Source organism: Heliangelus exortis, chromosome 6 (assembly GCF_036169615.1).
Source record: "Heliangelus exortis chromosome 6, bHelExo1.hap1, whole genome shotgun sequence".
Classification (NCBI taxonomy): Eukaryota; Metazoa; Chordata; class Aves; order Apodiformes; family Trochilidae; genus Heliangelus; species Heliangelus exortis.
In genome coordinates, this window is record NC_092427.1 from 21,876,352 (window position 1) to 21,898,257 (window position 21,906).

At 41.2% G+C, this 21,906-nt stretch overlaps 1 protein-coding gene across 4 annotated transcripts in view; it reads right to left on the reverse strand.

Annotated features, from left to right (window-relative positions):
* The window catches only part of HDAC4 (histone deacetylase 4), a 258,653-nt gene that overhangs the window by 231,379 nt on the left and 5,368 nt on the right, over positions 1-21,906 (reverse strand). The gene's annotated exons all lie outside the window — the stretch shown is intronic.

Sequence of the window (21,906 nt, forward strand, 5' to 3'; positions counted from 1 at the left end):
ATCTTCAGGAGATTGCTCTGTTTGAACACACACAGACAGACTTGCCACTGACCCATGCTACCAGCTAAAGCTACCGAAACAGATTAAAACAAATCGTGTCCTTTATGCAAAGTGTTTCCCAACCCCAGATTATTTTCCTTCTTTGCACTGAAAAAGTCATCAGCATTCAGGCTCCCAACTGATAGCCCCTCCTGGATGCTGAGCATGACGTGTTAGAAGACAGCTGGTACCTGGAGGAATGCCTTGCTGCCCTGACAAGGCATTTCTGCCCTCACAGCTTGGCTGGCAAGAACAGTTTATACCTAGCACTCCCTAACCCACTTCAGACATGAAGTAAGGCTGCTAGCAGAAGCCAACCAGTCAATCCATCCAAATGAATCCAGCTGACTCCGCTCAAAGCAGAGCAGGGAGCACTCACCCCAAACTGCTCCACCAGCAGATCTGAGGGTGTGGTGACCTCCAGCAAAAAGACAGCAATATTCCTTGGGCGGGGGGATCGTTGTGATAGTAAATACTATTGCCAGTTGCACAATGAGCATCTGTCCACAATTTATCTGTGCCATTATGTTTCAAGCAGTCCCATCTATTCTTGGAAGAGCTCTTATCATGCTCAGATATTCATGTTCCTTTCCAGTAAGGCAGCAAGTATAAGTCTAAGACTTAAATGCCACCACCCTTGCTTATGATGGGCCCTATTTTATAATGGTACTTCCTTGGTTTGGAAAACAATGCCCAGGCAGACATCACCAAACAAAGAGACCTCCCTTTGTGTGATTTATTATAAAACCTCTTTAAATGGCTTTTCTCTCTACCCCAAGTGTCTCTCTGCTCTCCAAGTTCCTCTGCCCATCTTGGATTTTTAGACCTGGAATGCTCTTTCATGTTATGTGTCAAATTCAAGAGAAAATTACTTAAGTGTCATTTCTAATCCCTGCAGGTCCCTACCATCCCAAATGTTCAAGATCTTCCTGTTCCATTAATTTGAACATGCTATTGAAGAAAGTCAGGTCAGCTTAAACCAGGCATTAGCAAAACACCAACATCATTTATTTCCAATAAAAACAGCAGGTAATCTTATAGCATAAGGAATCTCAGCTGCAGGCAAGAAAGACTGGGAATGGAGTTAACAGATTTCTCTGTATTCATGTTCAGGATGCAAGAATGAAGCACAGAGCATGAAAAGAAAAAAAAAAAAAGGACAGAAAAGGACTGAAAAAGTAGCAGAAAATCTATTTACCAGCACCACCAGTATATCTTTTCCCACTTCCTCCCTCCCCCAAAAGGCCTAGCAGCCTTCAGTCAGACACAAGAGAACCTCAAAATATTAAGCTTCTGCCTGTTTTAGCAATATTAGTACCTGGCCAGAGCTGACACAAAAAAGAGTTATGATCAGATAGACAAGCTACATATTTTAAAAATTAAGGTGAAAAAAATTCATGCCTTTCTTTTGAAAGAATGAGTAAACTGCAAGCAAAACAGATCTTTCCAGGATACAGACAGCTGTCATTTCCCTGCTTATCTCACCATCAAACTCTTGTTTTCAGTTACTGCTTGCACTGATCTCAACACAGACCAACGGAACATTTACAGAGCACTCAACAGCTGCTCTTGGCCCCTCTTTGCAACTATTCTTCTGTAAATTCATAATTTTTGCCATTATCACAAGAGCACTTCTCAAATCAGGAGAAGCAAAGTGCTCTCTAGCCTCATGCCTATGATACTTGGAGATATAAGGTTTTTTAAGCCAATTCTCTCATTTTCATAAAAATGAAGTCATAGAATCATTCCTGTTGAACAAGACATTCTAAGATCATCAAATCCAACTGTCAACCCAGCACCACCATGCCAACAAGACCAACGACACATTTTTTTTAACATCTCCAGGAATGGTGACTCCAACACTGCACTGGGCACCCTGTTCCAATGCTTGACCACTCTTTCAGTAAAGAAATTGTTTTTAACATCCAACCTGAACCTCACCCATTTTAAATAAAATTTTAAAAAATAATAAATCAGAGATAGTTCTACTTCTTTTCCACAGCCTTCCAGGACAACAGTGATCACCTCCAGCCTGCACATCTCAGCCATAAGAACAGCAAGTCCATGCCACATGTGCTCCTCACACAGGCAAGGATTGGGTGATGGCTGCTCAGGCAGCCCACGGTTTGTTTACAGCAGCAAGAACCTCTCATCAGTAACTTCATAACCAGCTATTTTGACCAGACAGGTCACTCATCTGCTTTATTCAAGGGGAGCAGGATCACAGGCACAGAGGGCTTTGCTGCATGTGTGTCCAGGTCAGACTCATGGGGCTCTAATGTGCAGAAAAAAAAGAGATGGACAAGTGGTGCCAGGGGAGGGTTTTGCTCAGCCTGTCTGCTGTCTCTGAGCAAGCCTCAGGATTGCCAACTAGCTGGGTGAATTTTCTGGGGTGACAACAAGCAGTGGCATACTGACCATGTTAGATTTGGGACTTCACAGCGAGTCTTTCCTCAGGCACTGGGCAAAGGGCAACCCAAGAGCATCATTACACAAAGTGGTGGATGGCACTGCACATCCCAGCCTGCACACAGAGCAGAACTGTACAGGCTAAAAGAAGCAGGTGTACAAAACACATACTCTTATTTAATCAAGTGTAATAAACAGTGCCAGTATGATCAAACTTTCTGCCTTGTAGAAGAACTGTTCAGAATCTGGTCCCTGATGGATTGTTAGAAAAATCTGGAATAGCAGCACAAATAGCAAATTAATACCTGTTTATTTCAGCCTAATTCTAACAGGATATGCCCAAGAGCATAGGCTCCCTAAAAATGTGAAGGCTGGTTTATCTGCAGCTGTATCCTCAACACAGCACTGGTTCAGAAGTAGCCACAGCCTGCATGTGTTGTCACCTCTTTCCACTCACTTAGAATGAGCTTCCATATCTGCAGTCACCATGCAGAGACTGAGGGACTTGCAGCCTCAGCAAAAGCCCCTTGTTTCTCAGTTGTTTTGGTGCCTCAACAAACCACCAGGCCTTACTAGACACCTTCCCAAGATTAAAGGCACTATTGGTCATTTCAGTTCTTCATTCACCTCCTACCAGCAAGGACATCATACAACACTCTCAGACCTTTCAGCATTTATGTCAATAAATACATAGATCTGCTTAAAATACATCCATGAGACTTCAACTGCTTCTTCCAGAAGCTGCAAAGAAAACAGCAGCAAATTCGTCACCAGGCTCCATCATCACACATGGCAACAAATCACCTATACACAGGAAGAATATGTGGAGGGAGAAAGCTTATGGCTCACCCAACTGTTCAACAGCTCTCTAAAACAGAAGGTCCTCACCTTCTTCCTCTCCAACTCGATGACAAAGCTTGTCCCTCCACACTGTGCACAGGACACAGCTCCACAACTCAGTTCTGCACTACTCCTTCCACATGCTTTGAAACAACTTTTTCCCCACTGGGCACCCAGTTAACCATCAAGAGACAGAAATGCCCGTGACCTAGGAAATGGAAGCAATCCAGCAGTTTTCCAAGTCTGTTTCCATACATTTTACAGCTACTGAAAGTTTTGGGTTTTTTTGGTTTTTTTTTAATAGTAACAGGAATCTTCCAGTTCTGCTATACAAATGTTTAGACAGTACACATGTTCACCTTCTTCTCAGCCCGTTCCAGATGTGCATTTCTACAAGTCACAACTACAGATGTGCAGTAACCTGAATCAAAGTTATGAGAGCGCTTTATTTACAAAGCTCTGTTTTTCAGAGCTCAAACTGCCATGGTACTCCACCCAAGATAAAAATCTTGGCCTAGGGGTGAAGTTTCAAGCCTGTTTTAAGCCAAAACAGTCAGGTTGCTTCAGGATACCCAGCTACTGATGACCTGGCTTCATCTGCAGGCTCTCTCACATGCATACCATCAACATCCCCAGATGGAAACGCTTAAGCCAGCCGACAAGATCGCTTGAAAACCTCAGTTAAACAAAACTTAACTGCCTGCTGACTCAATGCATCAAACCAGTGTTGTCATATGCATACTATTCAGAGCACTGTACTTCTAAGTTTAGTTCTAGGTCCAGAGAAAGCTGCTCTGTCTTTCAGACCCGTGAATGTTACAAGCATTGCCCAAGATACTGCCTTTTAGCAGGACAAGGAAGCAAGCTCTCAAGACAGCAGCAGAAGGGATTCCAAAAAGCATTACCATTGATCCTCTGCCTGACACTGCAGATTAAAGACCAATATTTTATAGCTTTCCCCCAAAAACTACCACAGCATCAGATACCTTGCTGCATTAACAGGCAAAGAGCATTAAGTTTAATCTCACATGCTCTACATACAATGATGGCACCACCACTCTGATGATGCCACTTGGATTCCTACTCATAACACTTAGCCTGCAAATGACCTGGTGCTGCAGCATGCAGGTGCTGTGCAAAGGCTCACAGCCCACAGAGGTGGTGCCTCTGGAGCTTATTGATTAAATATTTCCTTTGACAACAGATCCTGAACTTTACACACAGGGGAAAAAAAGAGCTGCCTTTGCTTGTCAGGTATTATTTACAAAATACTGCCAATATAGGATTTATATGTGAATGGAGGAGGGGAGAAGGAAGAGGAATATAGTTGTTAGAAAATTATAATTTGCTGTGACCATAAACATACTTACTGCATCTTTATTTAGAGCAGACACAGTGTGGAACACTCTCCTGAGATGATTTGTCTCTCTAGGGGCGATGTCTCCAGAGCCACCACTTTTCAAGATGCCAAAAAAAGTATCAGTGGTCCTGAGGATCCACACAATGCTTTGGCAAGGCCAGTTAAACTCTTTACTTCTCAAGCAGAATCTGAATCTTTACTGATCTGTCCCAAAAGACCATGTTTCACAAGCATTTCCCAGTTCCAGAAACACAGGGTTTTCTACAATTTCAATGATACTCAAAGCAGCCCTTTCCCAGAAGACATTATTTGGAAGCCTCAAACATCATGAGACATCCTCTCAAAGAATTTTAAGTCTCAGAGACAGTGGTTCTGTCTCAGAACAGATCCTGCAGAAGTAACAGGCTGCACGGTAAAATACACCATCAGCTTAACACTTAGCTGTGGACAGGAGCAACTAGAAAACCATACCAGTAATAGGAAATAAAAATGGGACACCTATTTGCTGCCATATTAGCCCAGTTCTTCCCGAATCACTAATATTTTGTGCAAACTGGACACTCCTCCAAAGTAAAAAAAAATTTCAAAAGAAAGGCAAGAAAAATTATCAGGTGAGGTACAAATTCCTCATAGAGGTGAAGGAGCATGTAAGTCTTCTGCCTAGAATAAAGATAACTTAAGGATATTTACCATGATGCAGAAGCATGATTAGTATGGACAAGTCACCAATCACAGTTTTTCAGCTGTTTCTTTCAGAGCAGTAAGTTTTCCCTCTTTTTTCTGGAATAGAACTTAGGTGGATACGGAAGGGAGGGAAGGTATCAGAAAAGATACTTTGCCTGGCAAGATGAAGCTGAGATCATTATGTGATCCTTCTAAGCTGCCTCTGACTCAAAGTGCTGGAAAATGCAAAAAATTTCCTCAATTCCAACAGCAAATGCACAAACTTCTTAGCAAGGAAGACAAACACCAAGAACTCCTGCAAAATGCCAGGAAACCCATGCGACAAGTCACTGGCTCACAAGAGTTTGTCCAGATAAGTGCACACGTCCTGCTGTGATACACCTCCCAAAGTGCATCTTGGATGCTCCTAGAGAACGTAGCAACCAAGTAGATTTAAGGGCAAAAGGCCACCTACACCCCAATGTACAGTCACCAAACCAACACAACTCTGCATTGCCCTACTCTGGCATGACAATGGCATCTTGCAAAATACCAAGTTTACTTCTAACTTTCTACATTGCACTGAAATCACATACCAAGCTCTTAACGAATTTCCACACATGTGGTGAGTACACTCATGTTCAGTAAGCTGAAGAAAATACCCGAGCAAACTGGCAAGTGGAAGTGTCACTCAGGTATGCACATGGAATGGAGAATGGAGAACAAAATCTGTGCAAATACCTGAAGCCTTCACTACAATTGGAACTGCTTAACTACTAACTAAGCAGAAAATCCAACCTTAACCAAAAGAGCTCCTCACCGATGGTTTATGAGGTGTGTACCTCTATCTCACACTTAGTACAGATCCAGCCTCAGCAGCCCAGCCCTTATTCCTGGGGTATCTCCCCTTTAGTAAACTCTCTCTTTCCATACTCAAATTTCACAGTAGCAAAACCAGAGGTACCTACCTTTAAGATCAAAAGCTCAACATAATGATTAAGCATACTAACCACCTAAAAAATACAGAAGCATTACCCAGTACTTCAAGGAATTAAAACGCAGTACATTTGTTTACCAAATGCTGACATTTCAATGCCAGCCATTACAAGTGCTATTCTCACCTGACAGCCTAGAGCAGAACAAATATTGTGTTTCTGCCTCTCCCTTAAACTTCCACTTCCAACTACATGCTGTGAACATCTACTGCTTATATGCTCCCACTAAACATTTTAACTTTGTGACAGGTTTTGTATGATATAATGTTCAGAAAGAGATTCAATCTAACCATATTTGTCCTAAGTGTTAAATTACAGTACATGTACATTAAGACTTCAAGAATAAGCAAAACCCACACTGTGTTTATGCAGTTCCTTTAGGGAAGTCTGTAATACACTGCTAGACAGTCCCTGGTAGTTGCTTTTGGAGCAATCCTGCTATTACTTGAGGCAGTGGTTTGTTAAGCAAGCCTTTGCAATGTAGGCAGTGCCAAACACATACTGAAGTCACCATCAGGCACTAAAAGCAGCCACAAAAGTGGAGACACTATTTACAAATTGCAAGCTACTTTACTAATGTGGAACTAATCCACAGCTATTTAAGGGTAGCAAGCCTATGTAGAAATAATTAATCTAATTATGTGTAACAGAAATTCCCCATCAAAATAATAATAATAAAAAAATTGCTTTCTACAGTTTCATAACCCTTTGCTTCCTATTGACAGGAAGCTCCACTACTGACATCCAGGGTGCAGATTCCTTCAGTAGAGCTGCCTGTCCCAGGCTCTTTTCAGTTGTGTTTCAAAGTAAAGTTGGCTGCTCGAGCTGATCTCTGGTAGCAGCCCTACCACTTTAGTCATGTAAATCCAAATGCTGAGACATTAGCTCAAAGTGGAAGACACAAAGGAGACACTGCTTTTTCAGTAGAAGTGAAGGCTTCTTCACCCAATTCAATGTTAAATGAAGACACACCTGCCACTATTAAGAGTTTGCATCTAGCAGAAGTCTGTGAGTTTTCCTCATTAAGCTTTAAACTAAGGACTACTTAGGAGAATATGCTTTCTGCACAAACCCCCTCATGGTACCATCCACACACATTTTTGCAAATCACCACCTTGGATCAACAGTTACAGCCACTTTCCAAGCTCACAGAGAAAGACTTAGGTCTTCTCATGGACACAATTTAAACACCTAAGATTCTTGTGGCTCCTTTCCTGGAATGCTGAGAGCAAACACAAGTATTACTTTTATTTCTACTTCCAAAAATTTCACACCAATAACAATACTAAGAGGGAGCAGAAAAGCTGGACTTTTAGCATCTCCTGTGTATTTACACCTCAACAAGTACTGAAGCAGTGTTGTAGGTATCTCAAATGCAAAGCAAAACACCAAGGCTTTGGGAACAATCAAGTGATGAAGCGTGGACATCAATCCTCCAAAGTATAACTCAAGCCTCTGAACAAAATATCTGCAGATTTCATTGGACTTCTAAAGGTGATATCACCTCATGCTCACTCTGTGAGAACTCCAATTTAAAGTGGTCAACCGCTTGGAAAAAATTTTCAGAGTCAAGCAGGAACACTGCTTTTAGAAGAGCTTAAGATTCAGAAATGCAACTGTGTGTAAAACCCGGTTATATGTAGATTTGCAGGATTACAGAGCCCTCCTTGACTAGCAAGACTCTGGCACAAGGTCTGAAGGAGCAGGATGCTTCTGAGCTTGATCCAGTTTCTCAGCAAGAGCAGCAAGAACAAGCAGTCTCACAGATGGATCCGCGTGGGAGGGAGAAAGGATAAAAGTCTGCCTCGGGAGCCTGTTCCAGCTGCTACTGAAGCTTTGGAGGAGTTGGTACAAATTGGGCAGAGTTACCCATAAAAATCTACCATTTTGGCTTTTTCTGAAGCCTTTTCTTTCCCCTCCCCATGTTTTTCCTCTATGCTAGTATTTCTGCATTTGAAAGAGTTCAAATCACACAGCTGCAAGTAGCTCTAGACAGAAGGTTAAGTGAATATTCCAAGTTTACGAACATTATCCAACTCATTTCTCCATTCCTTCCTTGTAGGTCATCCTAGCTACAATAATCCAGGCACAAAACAAAAAAAACCCAACCAAACAAAACTAAACTAAAAAAATTATCAAAACTCCCTTTAAATACTTAACTGAGAAGTGATAAAGAGCAGTATAATCTTTTTAATCAAAATCCACCTTCCAACATTTTCTGTGCCAGGAAGAGCTTGTGACCAGCAGACAGCAAGCTCCAACTGAAGCATTCCCATGCAAACTCCAGAAGAGCTGAAGCTTCCTATTGATGCCTCTGATCTGAACACAACTCTTCAACAAAAATATTATGATCTCCCCTAATTCGTGCAAATTAAAGTTTCAGCACCTTGTTACATACCCTAACATTTTAAAACATACCCCTGTATTACTACTGGAAAGTCCCATTAAAGCATTTCAGCAGTGCTGAGATCTGTTTGATGACAGCACTCATCAAACAGTGATGAGTTTACAGATACTCTCCAAATCCTCTCTATCTATGCTACTAGGGAGAAAAATCAGATCATGAGAGAAAGTTCCCCAACCCAGACACCATTTTTCTTAATAATGCAGCTCAATAATGCAGCTTTCAGACCAAGTCTTATTTTCTTTACCTGCTTGTGAAGTCTTCCTTTCCCTTTCACAGCTTGAATTAGGAAAAAAAAAAAAAAAAGGTACCAACACCTTCATGTAATTAGCTTTGCAAAACAAGTGAAAGCCTTCTGCTTTTCAACCACATTTTAGCTCAAATTCAACCTTCTCAACAGCTAAAAATCAATGACCCACAATTCTTTACCTGGGGTTTTTTTTCAAATGCTCATAGGGCAAGGCAGACAGAAAAGCAACTACCTTTTTTCTTCATGTACTTCAGCTGTTACAGCCCACATCTGAACTTCTTGTTCCTTCTGACAAAGAATCAAAATTACTGGTCACTAGCTGTGCCTAACCCATCTGGTCTACCAGCATAAAATAGCTGAGTACATGTGTCATCAATCACTGTTAATTACTTCATTAACTTGGAAAAAGAATATTGACTTTTTTAAAGAACATTGTTTAAGGTTAGTCTAGTTCTGTTCTTTTTTTTTAATTGAATGCTATCTGATTCCGAACAGAAAAATCATTTAGTCTGAACACTAAAGTAACCCTGTCACATAACTCGTGCAATTCTTTTGTTTAGTAAAACATTTTCCCCGTGTTTCTTTTGGAACTGACTACATGGCAATGCTAGTTTTAACCAGCATTAAGTTTAACCAGCAACCTCATTATGCGTGTTCTCAAGCACTCTGTGCTCACTGTGCGATGTTAACCCAGCTGCCATTCCCACCTACTATCACCTCGCTTTTAAGTTCTGACCTTTGTCATGCTCTCGGAAAGAAAAAAGCCTCAAGGTCTCCACAAACAAGTTACATCATTTTCAAGTGGACGTTTAGCCCTCTACTATGCTCTGCAAAATAATGAGACAGATATTACAAGGGTTTGACATGGGTCAACATGGCAACATGGGTACCCACATTTTTTGGTTCATGAGAAAAATGAGGAAAAAAAAGTGTTCTCGTGCTAGCAGCACAGACTAAAACCAGTAAGGATTCACAGAGTATAACGCAAACATCCCCCTGGACTCTCTCACTGCTTCAGAGGCTGGACTGGCTCATCCTCCAAAGATCTCAGCCCTGCTCCTCCACCTCCAAATTCCCAGCACAGGATCACACCTCCCTTACAAGGACCCTGCCTGCTCACCCAGCCTCCTCCAGCCACACTCTTTGGGAAGAGCCACTTAGCTCAAGTTCTCCATTAGATTTTTTTCATGCCTCAGTTAAATGGCTTAAACATTCACTGTCAACCTTCAAAAAACTATTTTGCTTCAGAACAACGAGGTACCATTTTCTAAATCTAGGCACACATCCTCTGAAAAAAACACCTATTAATGCAGCCTTATTATGCCCCTGGCAAGAACGGACTTGTCAGCTATCACAATCCATACACACATCCTTTTCACTCCTAAACTCTATCTCCACGAGCCTGCCCCACAGACATGGGGCTCTGCCTGCCCATATATACTGCAGGCAAGCTTGCAGAGCTTGCAAAACACAGACACTGAGCTCTGGCTACTGCCCACCTCATCAGACAGAAGCACCCCCTCACCCCCAGCACCTGGCACAGTGGGACAGGAGGTTTGTACTGTGTCCAATTCTGGAGGCCCTGACACAAGAAAGAACATTGTGAGTCTGGTGTTCAGCCTGGAGAAGAGAAAGATATGGGGAGAACTTAAAGCACCTTCCAGTACCTCAAGGGACTATAGGAAAGCTGGGGAGGGACCTTTTGCAAGGGCATGGAGTGACAGGACAAGGGAATAGTATGAAGTTGAAAGAGGGGAGATTTAGATTGGAAATTAGGAAGAAACTCTTTGCTGTGAGGGTGGTGAGACACTGGCCCAGGTCGCCCAGGGAAGCTGTGGCTGCCCCATCCCTGGAAGTGTTCAAGGCCAGGTGGATGGGGCTTGGAGAAACCAGGTCTGGTGGGGAGGTGTCCCTGCTCATTGCAGGGGAGTTGGTACCAGATGGTCTTTAAGGTCCCTTCCAACCCAAACCATTCTATGAATCTATTAAGTGCAGTGTTTTGGTAATGGTATTAGGTATCATTTGGTGTAAGACAAAAGCAGTAAAAAATGTAAACTTTCATAGTATCATAGAATTTGCTCAGCCTGTCATCACAGCAGAGCTGCTCCAGCCCTCTGAGCAATTTTGTGGCCCTCCTCTGAACTCACTCCAACAGCTCCATGTCCTTCCTGTGGTGGCGGCTCCAGAACTGGACACAGCACTCCAGATGGATCTCACAAGAGCAGAGCAGAGGGGGGAAATCACCTCCCTCAGCCTGCTGGCCACACTTCTCATGATGCAACCCAGGACATGGTTTGCTTTCAGGACTGCAAGTGCACACTGTTGGCTCAGGTTGTACTTCTCATCAATCAACACCCCCGAGTCCTCCTCCTCAGGGCTGGTCTCAATCCATTTGCCACTCAATCCATACTTGTCCTTGAGATTGCCCCAACGCAGGTGCAGGACCTTCCCTCAGCAACACAGTAATCCAAATCCCAGCTCTAATGAACTTGTGGTATTGCTCTTTGTTTCTTCTAAGGTGCCTCTATACAGCAAGTAAAAATGTGTTACAACATTTAACTGTAGTACACTATGTATTTGCCTATGGTCTTACTCAAAGGTTCTTAACCAGGGCATCACCCAAACTCAAATGTTATATATATGCATAGAGAATACTGCACTGAAGGGAAGAAGAAATACAATTTTGTCTTTAAAAATTCAACACTGACTTTTAAAATTATTTTTCAGGAAAACCTTTTCTTCTCTCATCTCGAGCACATGAAAACTGATGCTGACATACACCTGTAAAACCATGACTGAGCTGGCAGTCAAACCCTGAAATTCAGATAACTGAAGGAGTAATAAAAGCTAAGTCAACAGTTATTTCTGCCATGTAAAGAACTTCAAACAGTACCTAGCTGGTTTTTTTTTTATTTAAATGATAGGTAACATGTTAGTTAGTAGTGGGGTTTTTTCCCTTTTGGAACCACCTCTCCTAAAACACATTGCTTTCAGGGAGGCAGGGCAGTCCTGGGCACACTACTCAGTCCCTGGCTTATCTCCCAAAGCTGCTGGGACTTACAGCCCCAGCATTCTGGTAGCCAAACAGGCAGCAATCCCCATGGGAAGCCAAAGTAAATGTGTGCCTTTATATCAACAAGGATTCCAGGTTTTCCATTTGCCCCATATTTAAACTGCAAGCCACAACCATGGTCCAAATATAAAATTAACTCAATCACCAGAAAAAAAATGTGAATTCTTATCTTGAAGTACTCTAAGTAGGGTTAAATTTTTAATTACCAACTTCACCCTTCAATAAAAACTAGAATTCTCAGTCACGTAATTCAAGATTGCAGCTGACAAGCAAGAAAAACAAGGAAGAAACAACTTACATTACTCATAGGTGAGGGGATTTGGGCTTGGTTTTTATTTATTTGTTTTATAACACCATCAAAGCAAAAAAGGGCAAAACCCTCTAACGAAGTAGCTGCAGGTTACCTTCAGAGAGACAGAGGCCATCAAACTTCTCAGACTTTACTTACCAGGTGCTGTTTTATCACCAGGGATGTTATTTAACTCAGAGTGAAGAACGACCTCCCTCTATGATTTCCACCACATTTAAAATAGCCCATTTTGGCTCTTGCACAACACAAACACAGCAAGAAAAATTGGAATTGCTCCTTGAAATAAGAAAACTGGATTGAAAAGCCACAAAAAACTGGGACATATTTCAAGGACTGATACAGTATCTGCCATGTTTGGGGTTTTTTCAGGTAGATTTTAAAAGACTTATCAGTCACCAGGTGGAAAGATGGACTTCAACTCAGTAATCTCAAGGAAGCCATAGAGCCCTAGCTTAGATATGCTTCACATTGTTAACTTTCTATGATTTAGATTAAAATTCATACTGCTTTTAATGCCTTTAGACATCAAACAGCTTAAGTACAATATTCATCCCTGTAAGACGTTTTCTCTTTCAGGGCAGGAAAGAAGCAGAGTAACCTGATTTAATCCCTCTTCAGCCTTCTCTCTCCATTTTTAAAACACCATATCCCAAACTCCAGGATCTTTTTATTACTCTTCTAGGTGGGGTTTGGGATTTTGCAAATTTGTGTGCTTTTAAATATCCTCCTGAAACCTTCACACCAACAGTTTAAGCTACCACACCAGGAGGAACTGCTGCAGTCACCAAAGCCCTGCTGTGCACATCTCCTTTCGCTTCATGACCTGCTGCTTCCAACACTTGAAAATAAATGAAGAGGAAGGAGTAAAAGATACTTTCCAAATCTTTGGGTTTGGGGTATTTAAGTGTTAAGCTGGATTCACCTTATGTTAAGCATGTGTGTAGTGATGTTATATTATGCCAGAGGAAAAAAAAAAAATTGATAGCCAATGCTAGCAATTGCCACTTGTGAACACAGCATTCCCTTGCTGTAGGACTGACTAGAAATGCAAAGCTGCCTACAGAAAACAAATAAATACCTCGCATGGATCTTGGTCCTTTTGGAAAATTTACATTTCAGCACCCGTTTTTAATTCTGACAACAGTAGGCAGCTGCTGCAAAGCAAACATGACTCCCCATTACCTCCAAACACTCTACGTGCAAAGCACACGGCAAAGCTGGGGTGAGAGGAAAGAGACTGTGAGAATTTTTTCCTGAAATGTAATGGGGAGATAAGATCAAGAAAAAAGGAGCAGAGGCTGCTGATATATCTAGATGCACAGAAGCCAGTAAATACAGAAAGAGGCAGCCAGTTCTACCAAGAGTGCAAGAAGCCAGCAACAGTCAAAAAACAACTTCAGTTCTGCTAAAATTCATGGCATTAAATCAAAAGACATAACTTTAGCATGGAACTAAGCAGAACAGTTGTTCCCTTTGACCAAGACAGCTTTACTTCTCATTCAAGGCAATACCAAATAAAGATTTCTATTTAAAAAATGGCTCAACTTTGAATATCACAGTATTTACGAAATGCTTTGCACAGTCACCTTTTAGTACTCCAATTTGTCAGTACTTTAAAAAAAATGACTCCACATAAAGCTGTAAACCACCTTGAAAAAGCTGCATCAATTATCAGTTACAAACCCTTTCACAGACCAGAAATTGCTTGTTGCCCAGAAGCCACAAACAGAAAATTTCACACAAGATTTCAGAGAGAGAAGAACATAAAGGCTGTGTTGACTGTGCATCCCTGAAGACAGATATTACAGAGCAAGAACTGAAGTTTACGTGACTTGATAGCAGATGATAAACTCAAACACCAAGAAATGTTTCAAAAAGGCAGTATTTGGTCATCCATCTGTTGTCCTTGAAGTTTTGAGAGGGAGAGACACCAAGCAGAAATATATATTTATATGAAAATATGGAATACATATCTATTTTATATATATTTATGAACTCTAGCTATGTGAAATAAACATAAACATATACCATATGAAAACACTAGAGCCAAACAAACCATTTCTTTTTATTTTCACTTCATTTTATCTGCCTACTTCCTCTGAATCAGAGACACAGGATTAAAGGTCAGCGTTGGATAAAGCCCGAGACGCACATTTTGCACATTTAGAAGGAAGAGCAAAAGCAGTTCTTGCCTATTACAGCAGGGAGTGAGCTGAGCCTCAGGACTTACTTCATTCAGTGAGCCTGCTTCCTAAAAGAGGAAAAAAGGTACTGCAACTAGGATAGCTGCTTGACAGCCCTTGGCTTCTCTTCTGACATGAAGTACACAGGCAAGTCAGCTCCCTAACAAGCACAGAGAACTTCAGCAACTGCCAATATCAAAAAGTAAGTATGTACAAAAGCTCAGAAGATGAAAAAAGAAAATAAAAATCAGACCTTTCCAGGCTGAATAAGCACAATACAACAGAAACAATTTACCCAGAAATAGAAGCCACTGCAGAGAAACCAAAGCAACCCACAATTCTCCAAAAGCAGGGCCTGCAGCCAGAAGTGAGGGTTCAGTACCACCACTTCCAGGAAAACATTTCTAGTTCTCTCCATACCTGTGGTAAACACGTCAGATAGCAACTTCACAAGAGATCACACAGCAAATGTCACAGCACTGAAGATTCTGAAGAAAGGTTATGACGAAGCACATTTGATGACAGGGAGGCCAAACAGAGCCTGCAAGGCCTGGGAAAGGGCTGTTCCCAGGGCTACACAACACCAGCCTGTGAAACACCTCTGCTCAGCACAGGCTTCTGTGGCCACCCCAAGCACAGCCCTGGAAGCCAACAGCCCAGAAAGCACCTGGTGGCAGGGCTCGCAGCCTCCCTGGCTCAGTAGTCCTCCTGCAGCTGCAAGGAAACATTGGTACCTTTTCCCATGTTTGCTTGCATTTCACACCCACGCCTGTTGGTTTGCTTGGGCATATGCTCAGAATTCAGTTATCCGTACTCAGAGGCTGAGATAATTTAGATTTTCGTTGCCAGTGTTAACAACAAGCCTCAGAGTTATATATTGAGGCCTTGGAATTTAAATACACGATAACACTGTAAATAAAAGGAAACAAATTCCTTAAGGAAAACCTTTACACATGCCAGATCAGTTCCCAATAGTAACTGCTCTGCTTTGACAAGAGATAAATATTTACAGCCTAGAACACAGAACACCTTGTGTTGCAACACTAGGAATGCAAGCCTCATCAGTCCCCAGCATACTTAAAAGGTTATTTTATTTTATTAAAAAAAAAAAAAAAAAAAAAAAAAAAAAGGAAAAAACCTATCTGAGTACTTAGAAGCACACACACATTAGCCTGCTTATTTACACCACCAAAATGAAAAAGTGAAGGTAGTCATAGAGGAAAATTGTCAAACCTACTGAATCCAGAATAGATTTTCACAAAAGGAGACCCCATTCCCCAGGAAATGTAGACAGTTTACAGCAAAAGGCTAAATTATTGCCAAAAACATGCTGGTGTTTTTTTATTTAAATATAGCCTAACTTGGTCCTCTTTAAAGTTGCTCTAGTGAATGAAGACTGTGAAGATTTTTTCTTGCTGGGGGAAAAAGACATCAAGGAGAATCAGATGTCTGTATCAAAGTCCTCAGACTCAGGGGATATGACACTGGGAATTGCCTTGGAAGAGGGGAAAGAAAGCTCAGGATCTAACTTGTTGCTATCTCTCAGCTTCCAGCATGCCTCCTCCAAACTCCTGGCTTGATCAGCTCCTTCCAGCAAAGGAAAGAATGTGGGGAATGTCATTCATAATGGCACTTGGGAAGATCTAGGAATTGAAAGTATACAGTAACTGGATATCCTCACAAAGAGGGGTGATAAGCAAAGGTGCTCTCATTTCTGGCATTAGATGGCTACGTTTCAAGTTGCTTGGCTTTCCTGTCACTGTAATTGAGGTAAATACCCAATTAAACATGTATGCATTTTCTTTTTTTTTATTGTCTATTCAGTTCTAGGTCCAGTTCCTAACGGGATCAGCACAAGGACCATCTGGTTTAGCCATTACACTACAAGTTTTCAGACCTGGAGTGTAATATTCCTCAGCCAATTGCTCTTTTGGCTTTTATGGCACCTCCTCTTCAAAGCGTGGCAGTTCAGCCACCAGCAGGCTTACAGAAGAGGTCCATGTCTATCTCAGAGTCTCACTTCTCATGTTTCCTTCTCCTCTTAAAATGGAATTACTGCCTTTTGCAAAACTTTCCTTCCTTGACATCCCTCACACCATGGCCAGTGGTACTCTGTGGAGGCATCTCCACAACCAGTCAGGTGCTCGCTCTGCCTATGTTCTGGGCAGAAGTTCTTCATTTGTTCCTCTGCCTTCAGCATCCCTCTAAGTTGGTTTATTTTTAGACAAGCTTTTTTATAGCAAAGACCAGAAGCAGCACACTTTCAGTGCCAAAGAGAATTCAGCTAAGATTTCCTAATACTGTCAATAATTCATGTAAGGACACTGTAGTCTGATGGTCATAGAAAACTGGTTCTAGCTATAAATCTGCCACTCAGCACTACTGCCCTGGGCATTCACTGCAACACTCTCCCAGCTGCCCCACACACCACCACCCAGGTTACCAGTCAGCTCACAGAGATCACTCACTTGAGGGTGGCAGAGCACTGGGAAAGGCTGCCTGCCCAGAGAGGTGATGGAATTTCCATCTCTGGAGACATTCAAAACCCACTCAGATGCCATCCTGTGCAACCTGCTCTAGGTGAACCTGCTCTGGCAGGGGGGTTGGACTAGATGATCTCCAGCAGTCCCTTTCCAACCCCTCACATTCTGTGATTCTGTGATCAGCCCTATATTGTCCAAAAGGGATTCACACCATTCACCTCTCCATGGAAAAGACTGGATCGTGCTTTGGTTTTCCCTGTGTGTGCAAGCCTTCTGCTCTGAGAAGGACTTCATCTCCCTCCCCTGAAGAGAACATCAGCTTTCTTCACATGTGCTTACAATGGACCAGGCACAAGAATCAAATTCCTCAAGTACCACCAGCACCTATTTCTGTTCACAAACCATAACCTAGTACAAGAAAGAACAGGAAAATACATCCACACACAGTGCAAACGAGACCATGTGAGTTTGTGTGAATCCACCCAAAACCAGCCTGGACTGCTCATTTAATTACATGGAAAAGACCTTTTCTATTTTCAGCACTTCACAGTATGTGCTCATACATAAGATTTCAACTTACAAAGCCATCTTATTCAAGGTATACTGTAGCCAGTAACAGCTACACTTTGCCCTGAAATCTGGTTAATATGTACATCAACATCAATCTTTTTGTCTACAGATCTATAAGTTTCCAGCTCTTCTGCATAATTCTAAGTTTGAGAATTTACAATGCAAAAACTCAGATTACTGTTCTCTGTTACAAATTCCCTTGCACCACTTTATATTTTTTGCAGAGCTTCAGGCAAAAAGCTTTGGGGTTATTTTTGCTACAACTTTGTTCACTATTATGATTAAGCCCACCATCAAATGTTCCATTCAAGCTAAGGGGAGCAGATGAGAGCAACCTGTCTTCAGTGCAGTGTATAGCACTGCCTTCTGTGCAGGGATGCAGAAAAGCCCAACATAAAGATACTTAAGTACAGCCCCCAACAAAGTATTCAACAGCTACCACATGAAATCAGGATAAAATCTGTGTTGTTCACTTCTCGTTCTCTCCCTCCTCCTTTGATCATGCCTCCAAGATAAAAATCCTGTGAGAAGCAGTGTTCATATGAATGTATCCTTCAACTCCTGCTCTGACAGCAGGTAAGAGCTGGGAGAAATAAGTATTTCAAATTTTCTCACAACCAAAGCATTTCAAAGAGAAAACCAGTCTTGGGTAGCAGTGCACAACAGAATCCATATAGAAAATTATTTATTTTAGGAGGCTCATTTACATAAGTGAGGGAAAAACTGAAATGCAAATGCAGACCATGTTAGCCAATTTCTGTTCCAGCCCACTGGAAGGATCAGTTACTCAGCAGGATACCTAACACTAGATTCAAACAAACCTCACTGCGTGTGGCCTCTTCATGTTGCTTTCCCTTCCACTTCATCACAGAATGACAGCAAGACACAAAGCTTCAAGCACACTGACTACCAAACACATCTTGGTCTTGCTTCATCACAGTGCCACTAAGAACAGCAGCAACAGAACTTCACTTGGAGAAGTTCAGTTCATTTGGGACAGTAATCCCCACCAACAGCAGAGGTAAGGTTTACAGAAATCCATTTTGTTCACTGCACTCTCACAAACTGTGTTGTCTCCTTGGAAAGGAGGAACAAGGCAGCAAGAAACTGCACCTCACTACTTTCTTGCCCTCTCCAGTTTTATACAAGGTGCCATCATTCATTCCCTCAAATAAAACCTCTACAAGAAACAGAACCTATTATCTTCTGAGATACTCCAGAAAGATCCCTGTGCTCCCTTTTTCTCACAACAGTCTGAAAAATCAAGCCAGCCTTCCCATCGGGGTGTACATTCTGCTGTGCTGAAAAAGTTCAACCTCTGTTTCAGAGTTCTGCTGCCTTGTTCATACCATGACTTGCAGAAGTTCTCTCCAGACCCAGCCAAAGAACTAGGTGCAGCAACACTTTGGGGTTTTTTGTTGTCTCTTTTTTTAAATCTATGCTGGCTAAAAAACTAACTAATTTTTGGATTGAAAAAACAAGTTTCATCTATGCAATAAATGCAATCCAGCCTGCGGATTGACCCTATACGTTTTCTTTCTAGGACCCCTCTCACCCATCTTGCCTGACTTCACCACCCGTCTTCTTTCTGCTGGTCCTTGGCAATCAGATGATCTTCACATCCTTATTTACTTGTTTGCAATTTGAGCCACTGTATTCAAAGCAAAGCAAATGGCCCATCTTCCATCTCCTCCCACCTCTTCCAAATTAGCCAATATTCACAAATCCTTGCCCTCCTGGCACTGCATTTCCAGTGTGGAGACCTGCTTCTCACCACCACACTTGCACCCTTTCCCTAAGCTACCAAACTCTCAATGTTATAACTCACAGATTATTCAATTTTTTGAAACCCTCAGCATTTTGAAAAGGTTAATTATACAACTTCTCTTAAGTTAACACTTTGCTTTCATGCACAGTTTTTGAGCAGAAGAGCCAATCTTACAGCTCAGCATCTTCCACAAACCCACAGCAAAAAGGCAGGACAGGTTTTTGCTCATCATATAAACTACCTATATTCAGGATTTTAAAAGGATCTGGGAAAAACACTTGGAAAAACTAAATAACTCCAGCTCCCACAGGGGAAACTGCAACATTCCTAACACTTTTGAATAACATTCCCTTTCTGAGTACTTGTTGGGAACAGCATACAACAGAATTTGTGCACTGCACAAATCCTCTTCTCAGGATCCTCTTCTCAACGCAACCCACAAAAGAGAAAAAGTTTTGTTAACACCACCAAAACTAGTTTTGAACATTTTCTTACTAAGCAAACATAAAATCAGCTTTTCCTATTACTGTATCAGGAAAATGCAACACAGGAAAAGTATGTTAAACTACATGGGACAGCTTTGTGAAAGCTACAGGTTTTTACTGAAGTAAAATGAAAACTCAAACAGGAAACAACTTGGAAAATGGTGAAGGAAAAGGAAGCAGAGTAAAGTATCCCTTAATTCTGAAAAGAAAATATGAGCAACTGCTTATTCAATGTGAAATGCTCCAAGACAGTCATGAGGATGCCACTGTGATGCTGCATCTTCCTACCAGCATTCTCACTGCAATCACAGAAAGATCAAAGCAGCACCAGTTGAGGTAAGTGCAAACACTTACAAACCAGTACTAGTGACAGGCTGGTTATGAATAACTTTTAGTTTTCAAATTTAAATTAACACAAATTATATCACCAACTAATGCTGTCACGTGCTTCTGACAAATGAAATTCGATTTACACAGAACGAGCCACAGTACACTAATGCTCACAGAATTTAACAGTAATTAAGTCTTACTGACAGGCACCTCATTAAAGCACCAGTTACTCAGAAAAATTAATAAAGTGAATTATTTCCTATGTGTGAAATATCAAAATTCTTCACTACTCATAAAAGATAAATAGAGCGAAGTTCAAGTGGATGTCAGTATTCACCAGAATGAAAGTCATAAGCTTAAAAAGATTAATTAAAACAATACATTGCTCTGCTGCTAGTGCTCAATCCAAGATGTTCATCTCCAAAAAAGTATTTTATCCTATGACCATGAAAAGCAAAAAAGTTTATAATACAATTCTTAATCCAGCAGTTTACTGGCTTGTTAGAAGAGGTACAGATGAACAAATCCAGGAAAAGTCTACAGGAGATCAAGCATGAAAGAAACAAAACCCAGATGTGACAGCCAGACTGTACCCAAGGCAGGGTCTTTAATTTGTCATTTAAGCAGGACATCTGCCACAGGGAGTGCTGGAAAACTTGCCAAATGCTTTACTAGATATCATCACCTTGTGGGCACCATGCTGCCACAACAGTAGTTTGTTATATCTTACAGTTCTGGCTCCTTTCTGGTCCTCAGCCAAACTAAATGGCTGTCTCAGAGATCTATTAAGGTGAAATAAATAAATAAATAAATTAACAAAACCTAGTCTTGACCCAACAAGAAAGAGATTTCTTATCAGCTGAAGATCCAGTTTTCAAATTGCAACTTTTTGGGTTTTAAATACTTCTTGTAAGTGGTTCAATCACTTGATGAGAGCAAACAGCTAAATGTGTCCATGACCACAAGTCAATACACATTCCTCTGCACTAGTAGATGGCAGTTTGAGGCAGATTGTAATCAAACTTTTCTGAGGTAACAGCCTATGGGAAAACATGATGGAAAAAAAAAATTAAGTTGATCAAGATGTGTTTAGTAATGGATGCCACGAAAAATAGCATGATTTTTTTATAGAGGAAGGCCAAGCTGTAATTTCTTGCAAAGGAAAAAAACCAGAAGCTTTTCAAGATTTTTTAGTCTTTTCCTCATTGTTTCATTTTCAGCATCATTCTATAATCTCTGTGTGTTCCTGCTTCTCTAGCCCCTTATTTTACCTGTTTCCTCCATCCCCCAACAATTTATTCTAAATTTTGTAAGGCACCTCCTTTAATAAAAAAAAAATACAGCCTGTATTTGTCTCTTCTCCTCTCATTTTCAATTGCCCAAGTATTTCTGTCAAAGAAGCATTGCCCAAATGTGCTTGCAATTCAAGCACTCCTAGCAATGACAAGCATCACTTAATGAATCATCAGTTATATGTTGCCTTATCAACATGGTCCATAAAGGGCCCAATTCAGTTTTCTGCAAAACTCTATGAACATGTAAGTGGCATTAATCACTAAAGCAATGTGAAGAGTTCCCTCATCCAAGGACTCAAGTATAGACACAATACATACTAAGAGACAATCAAAATCAAATCAGAATGCTGACTCATTTCCTCTCTCATGATACAGTTAATTTTACTTTAATTTTTTAGCAGACCATTTACTACCCCTTTCACTAAGCAACAATATTGCCACAATTCTAA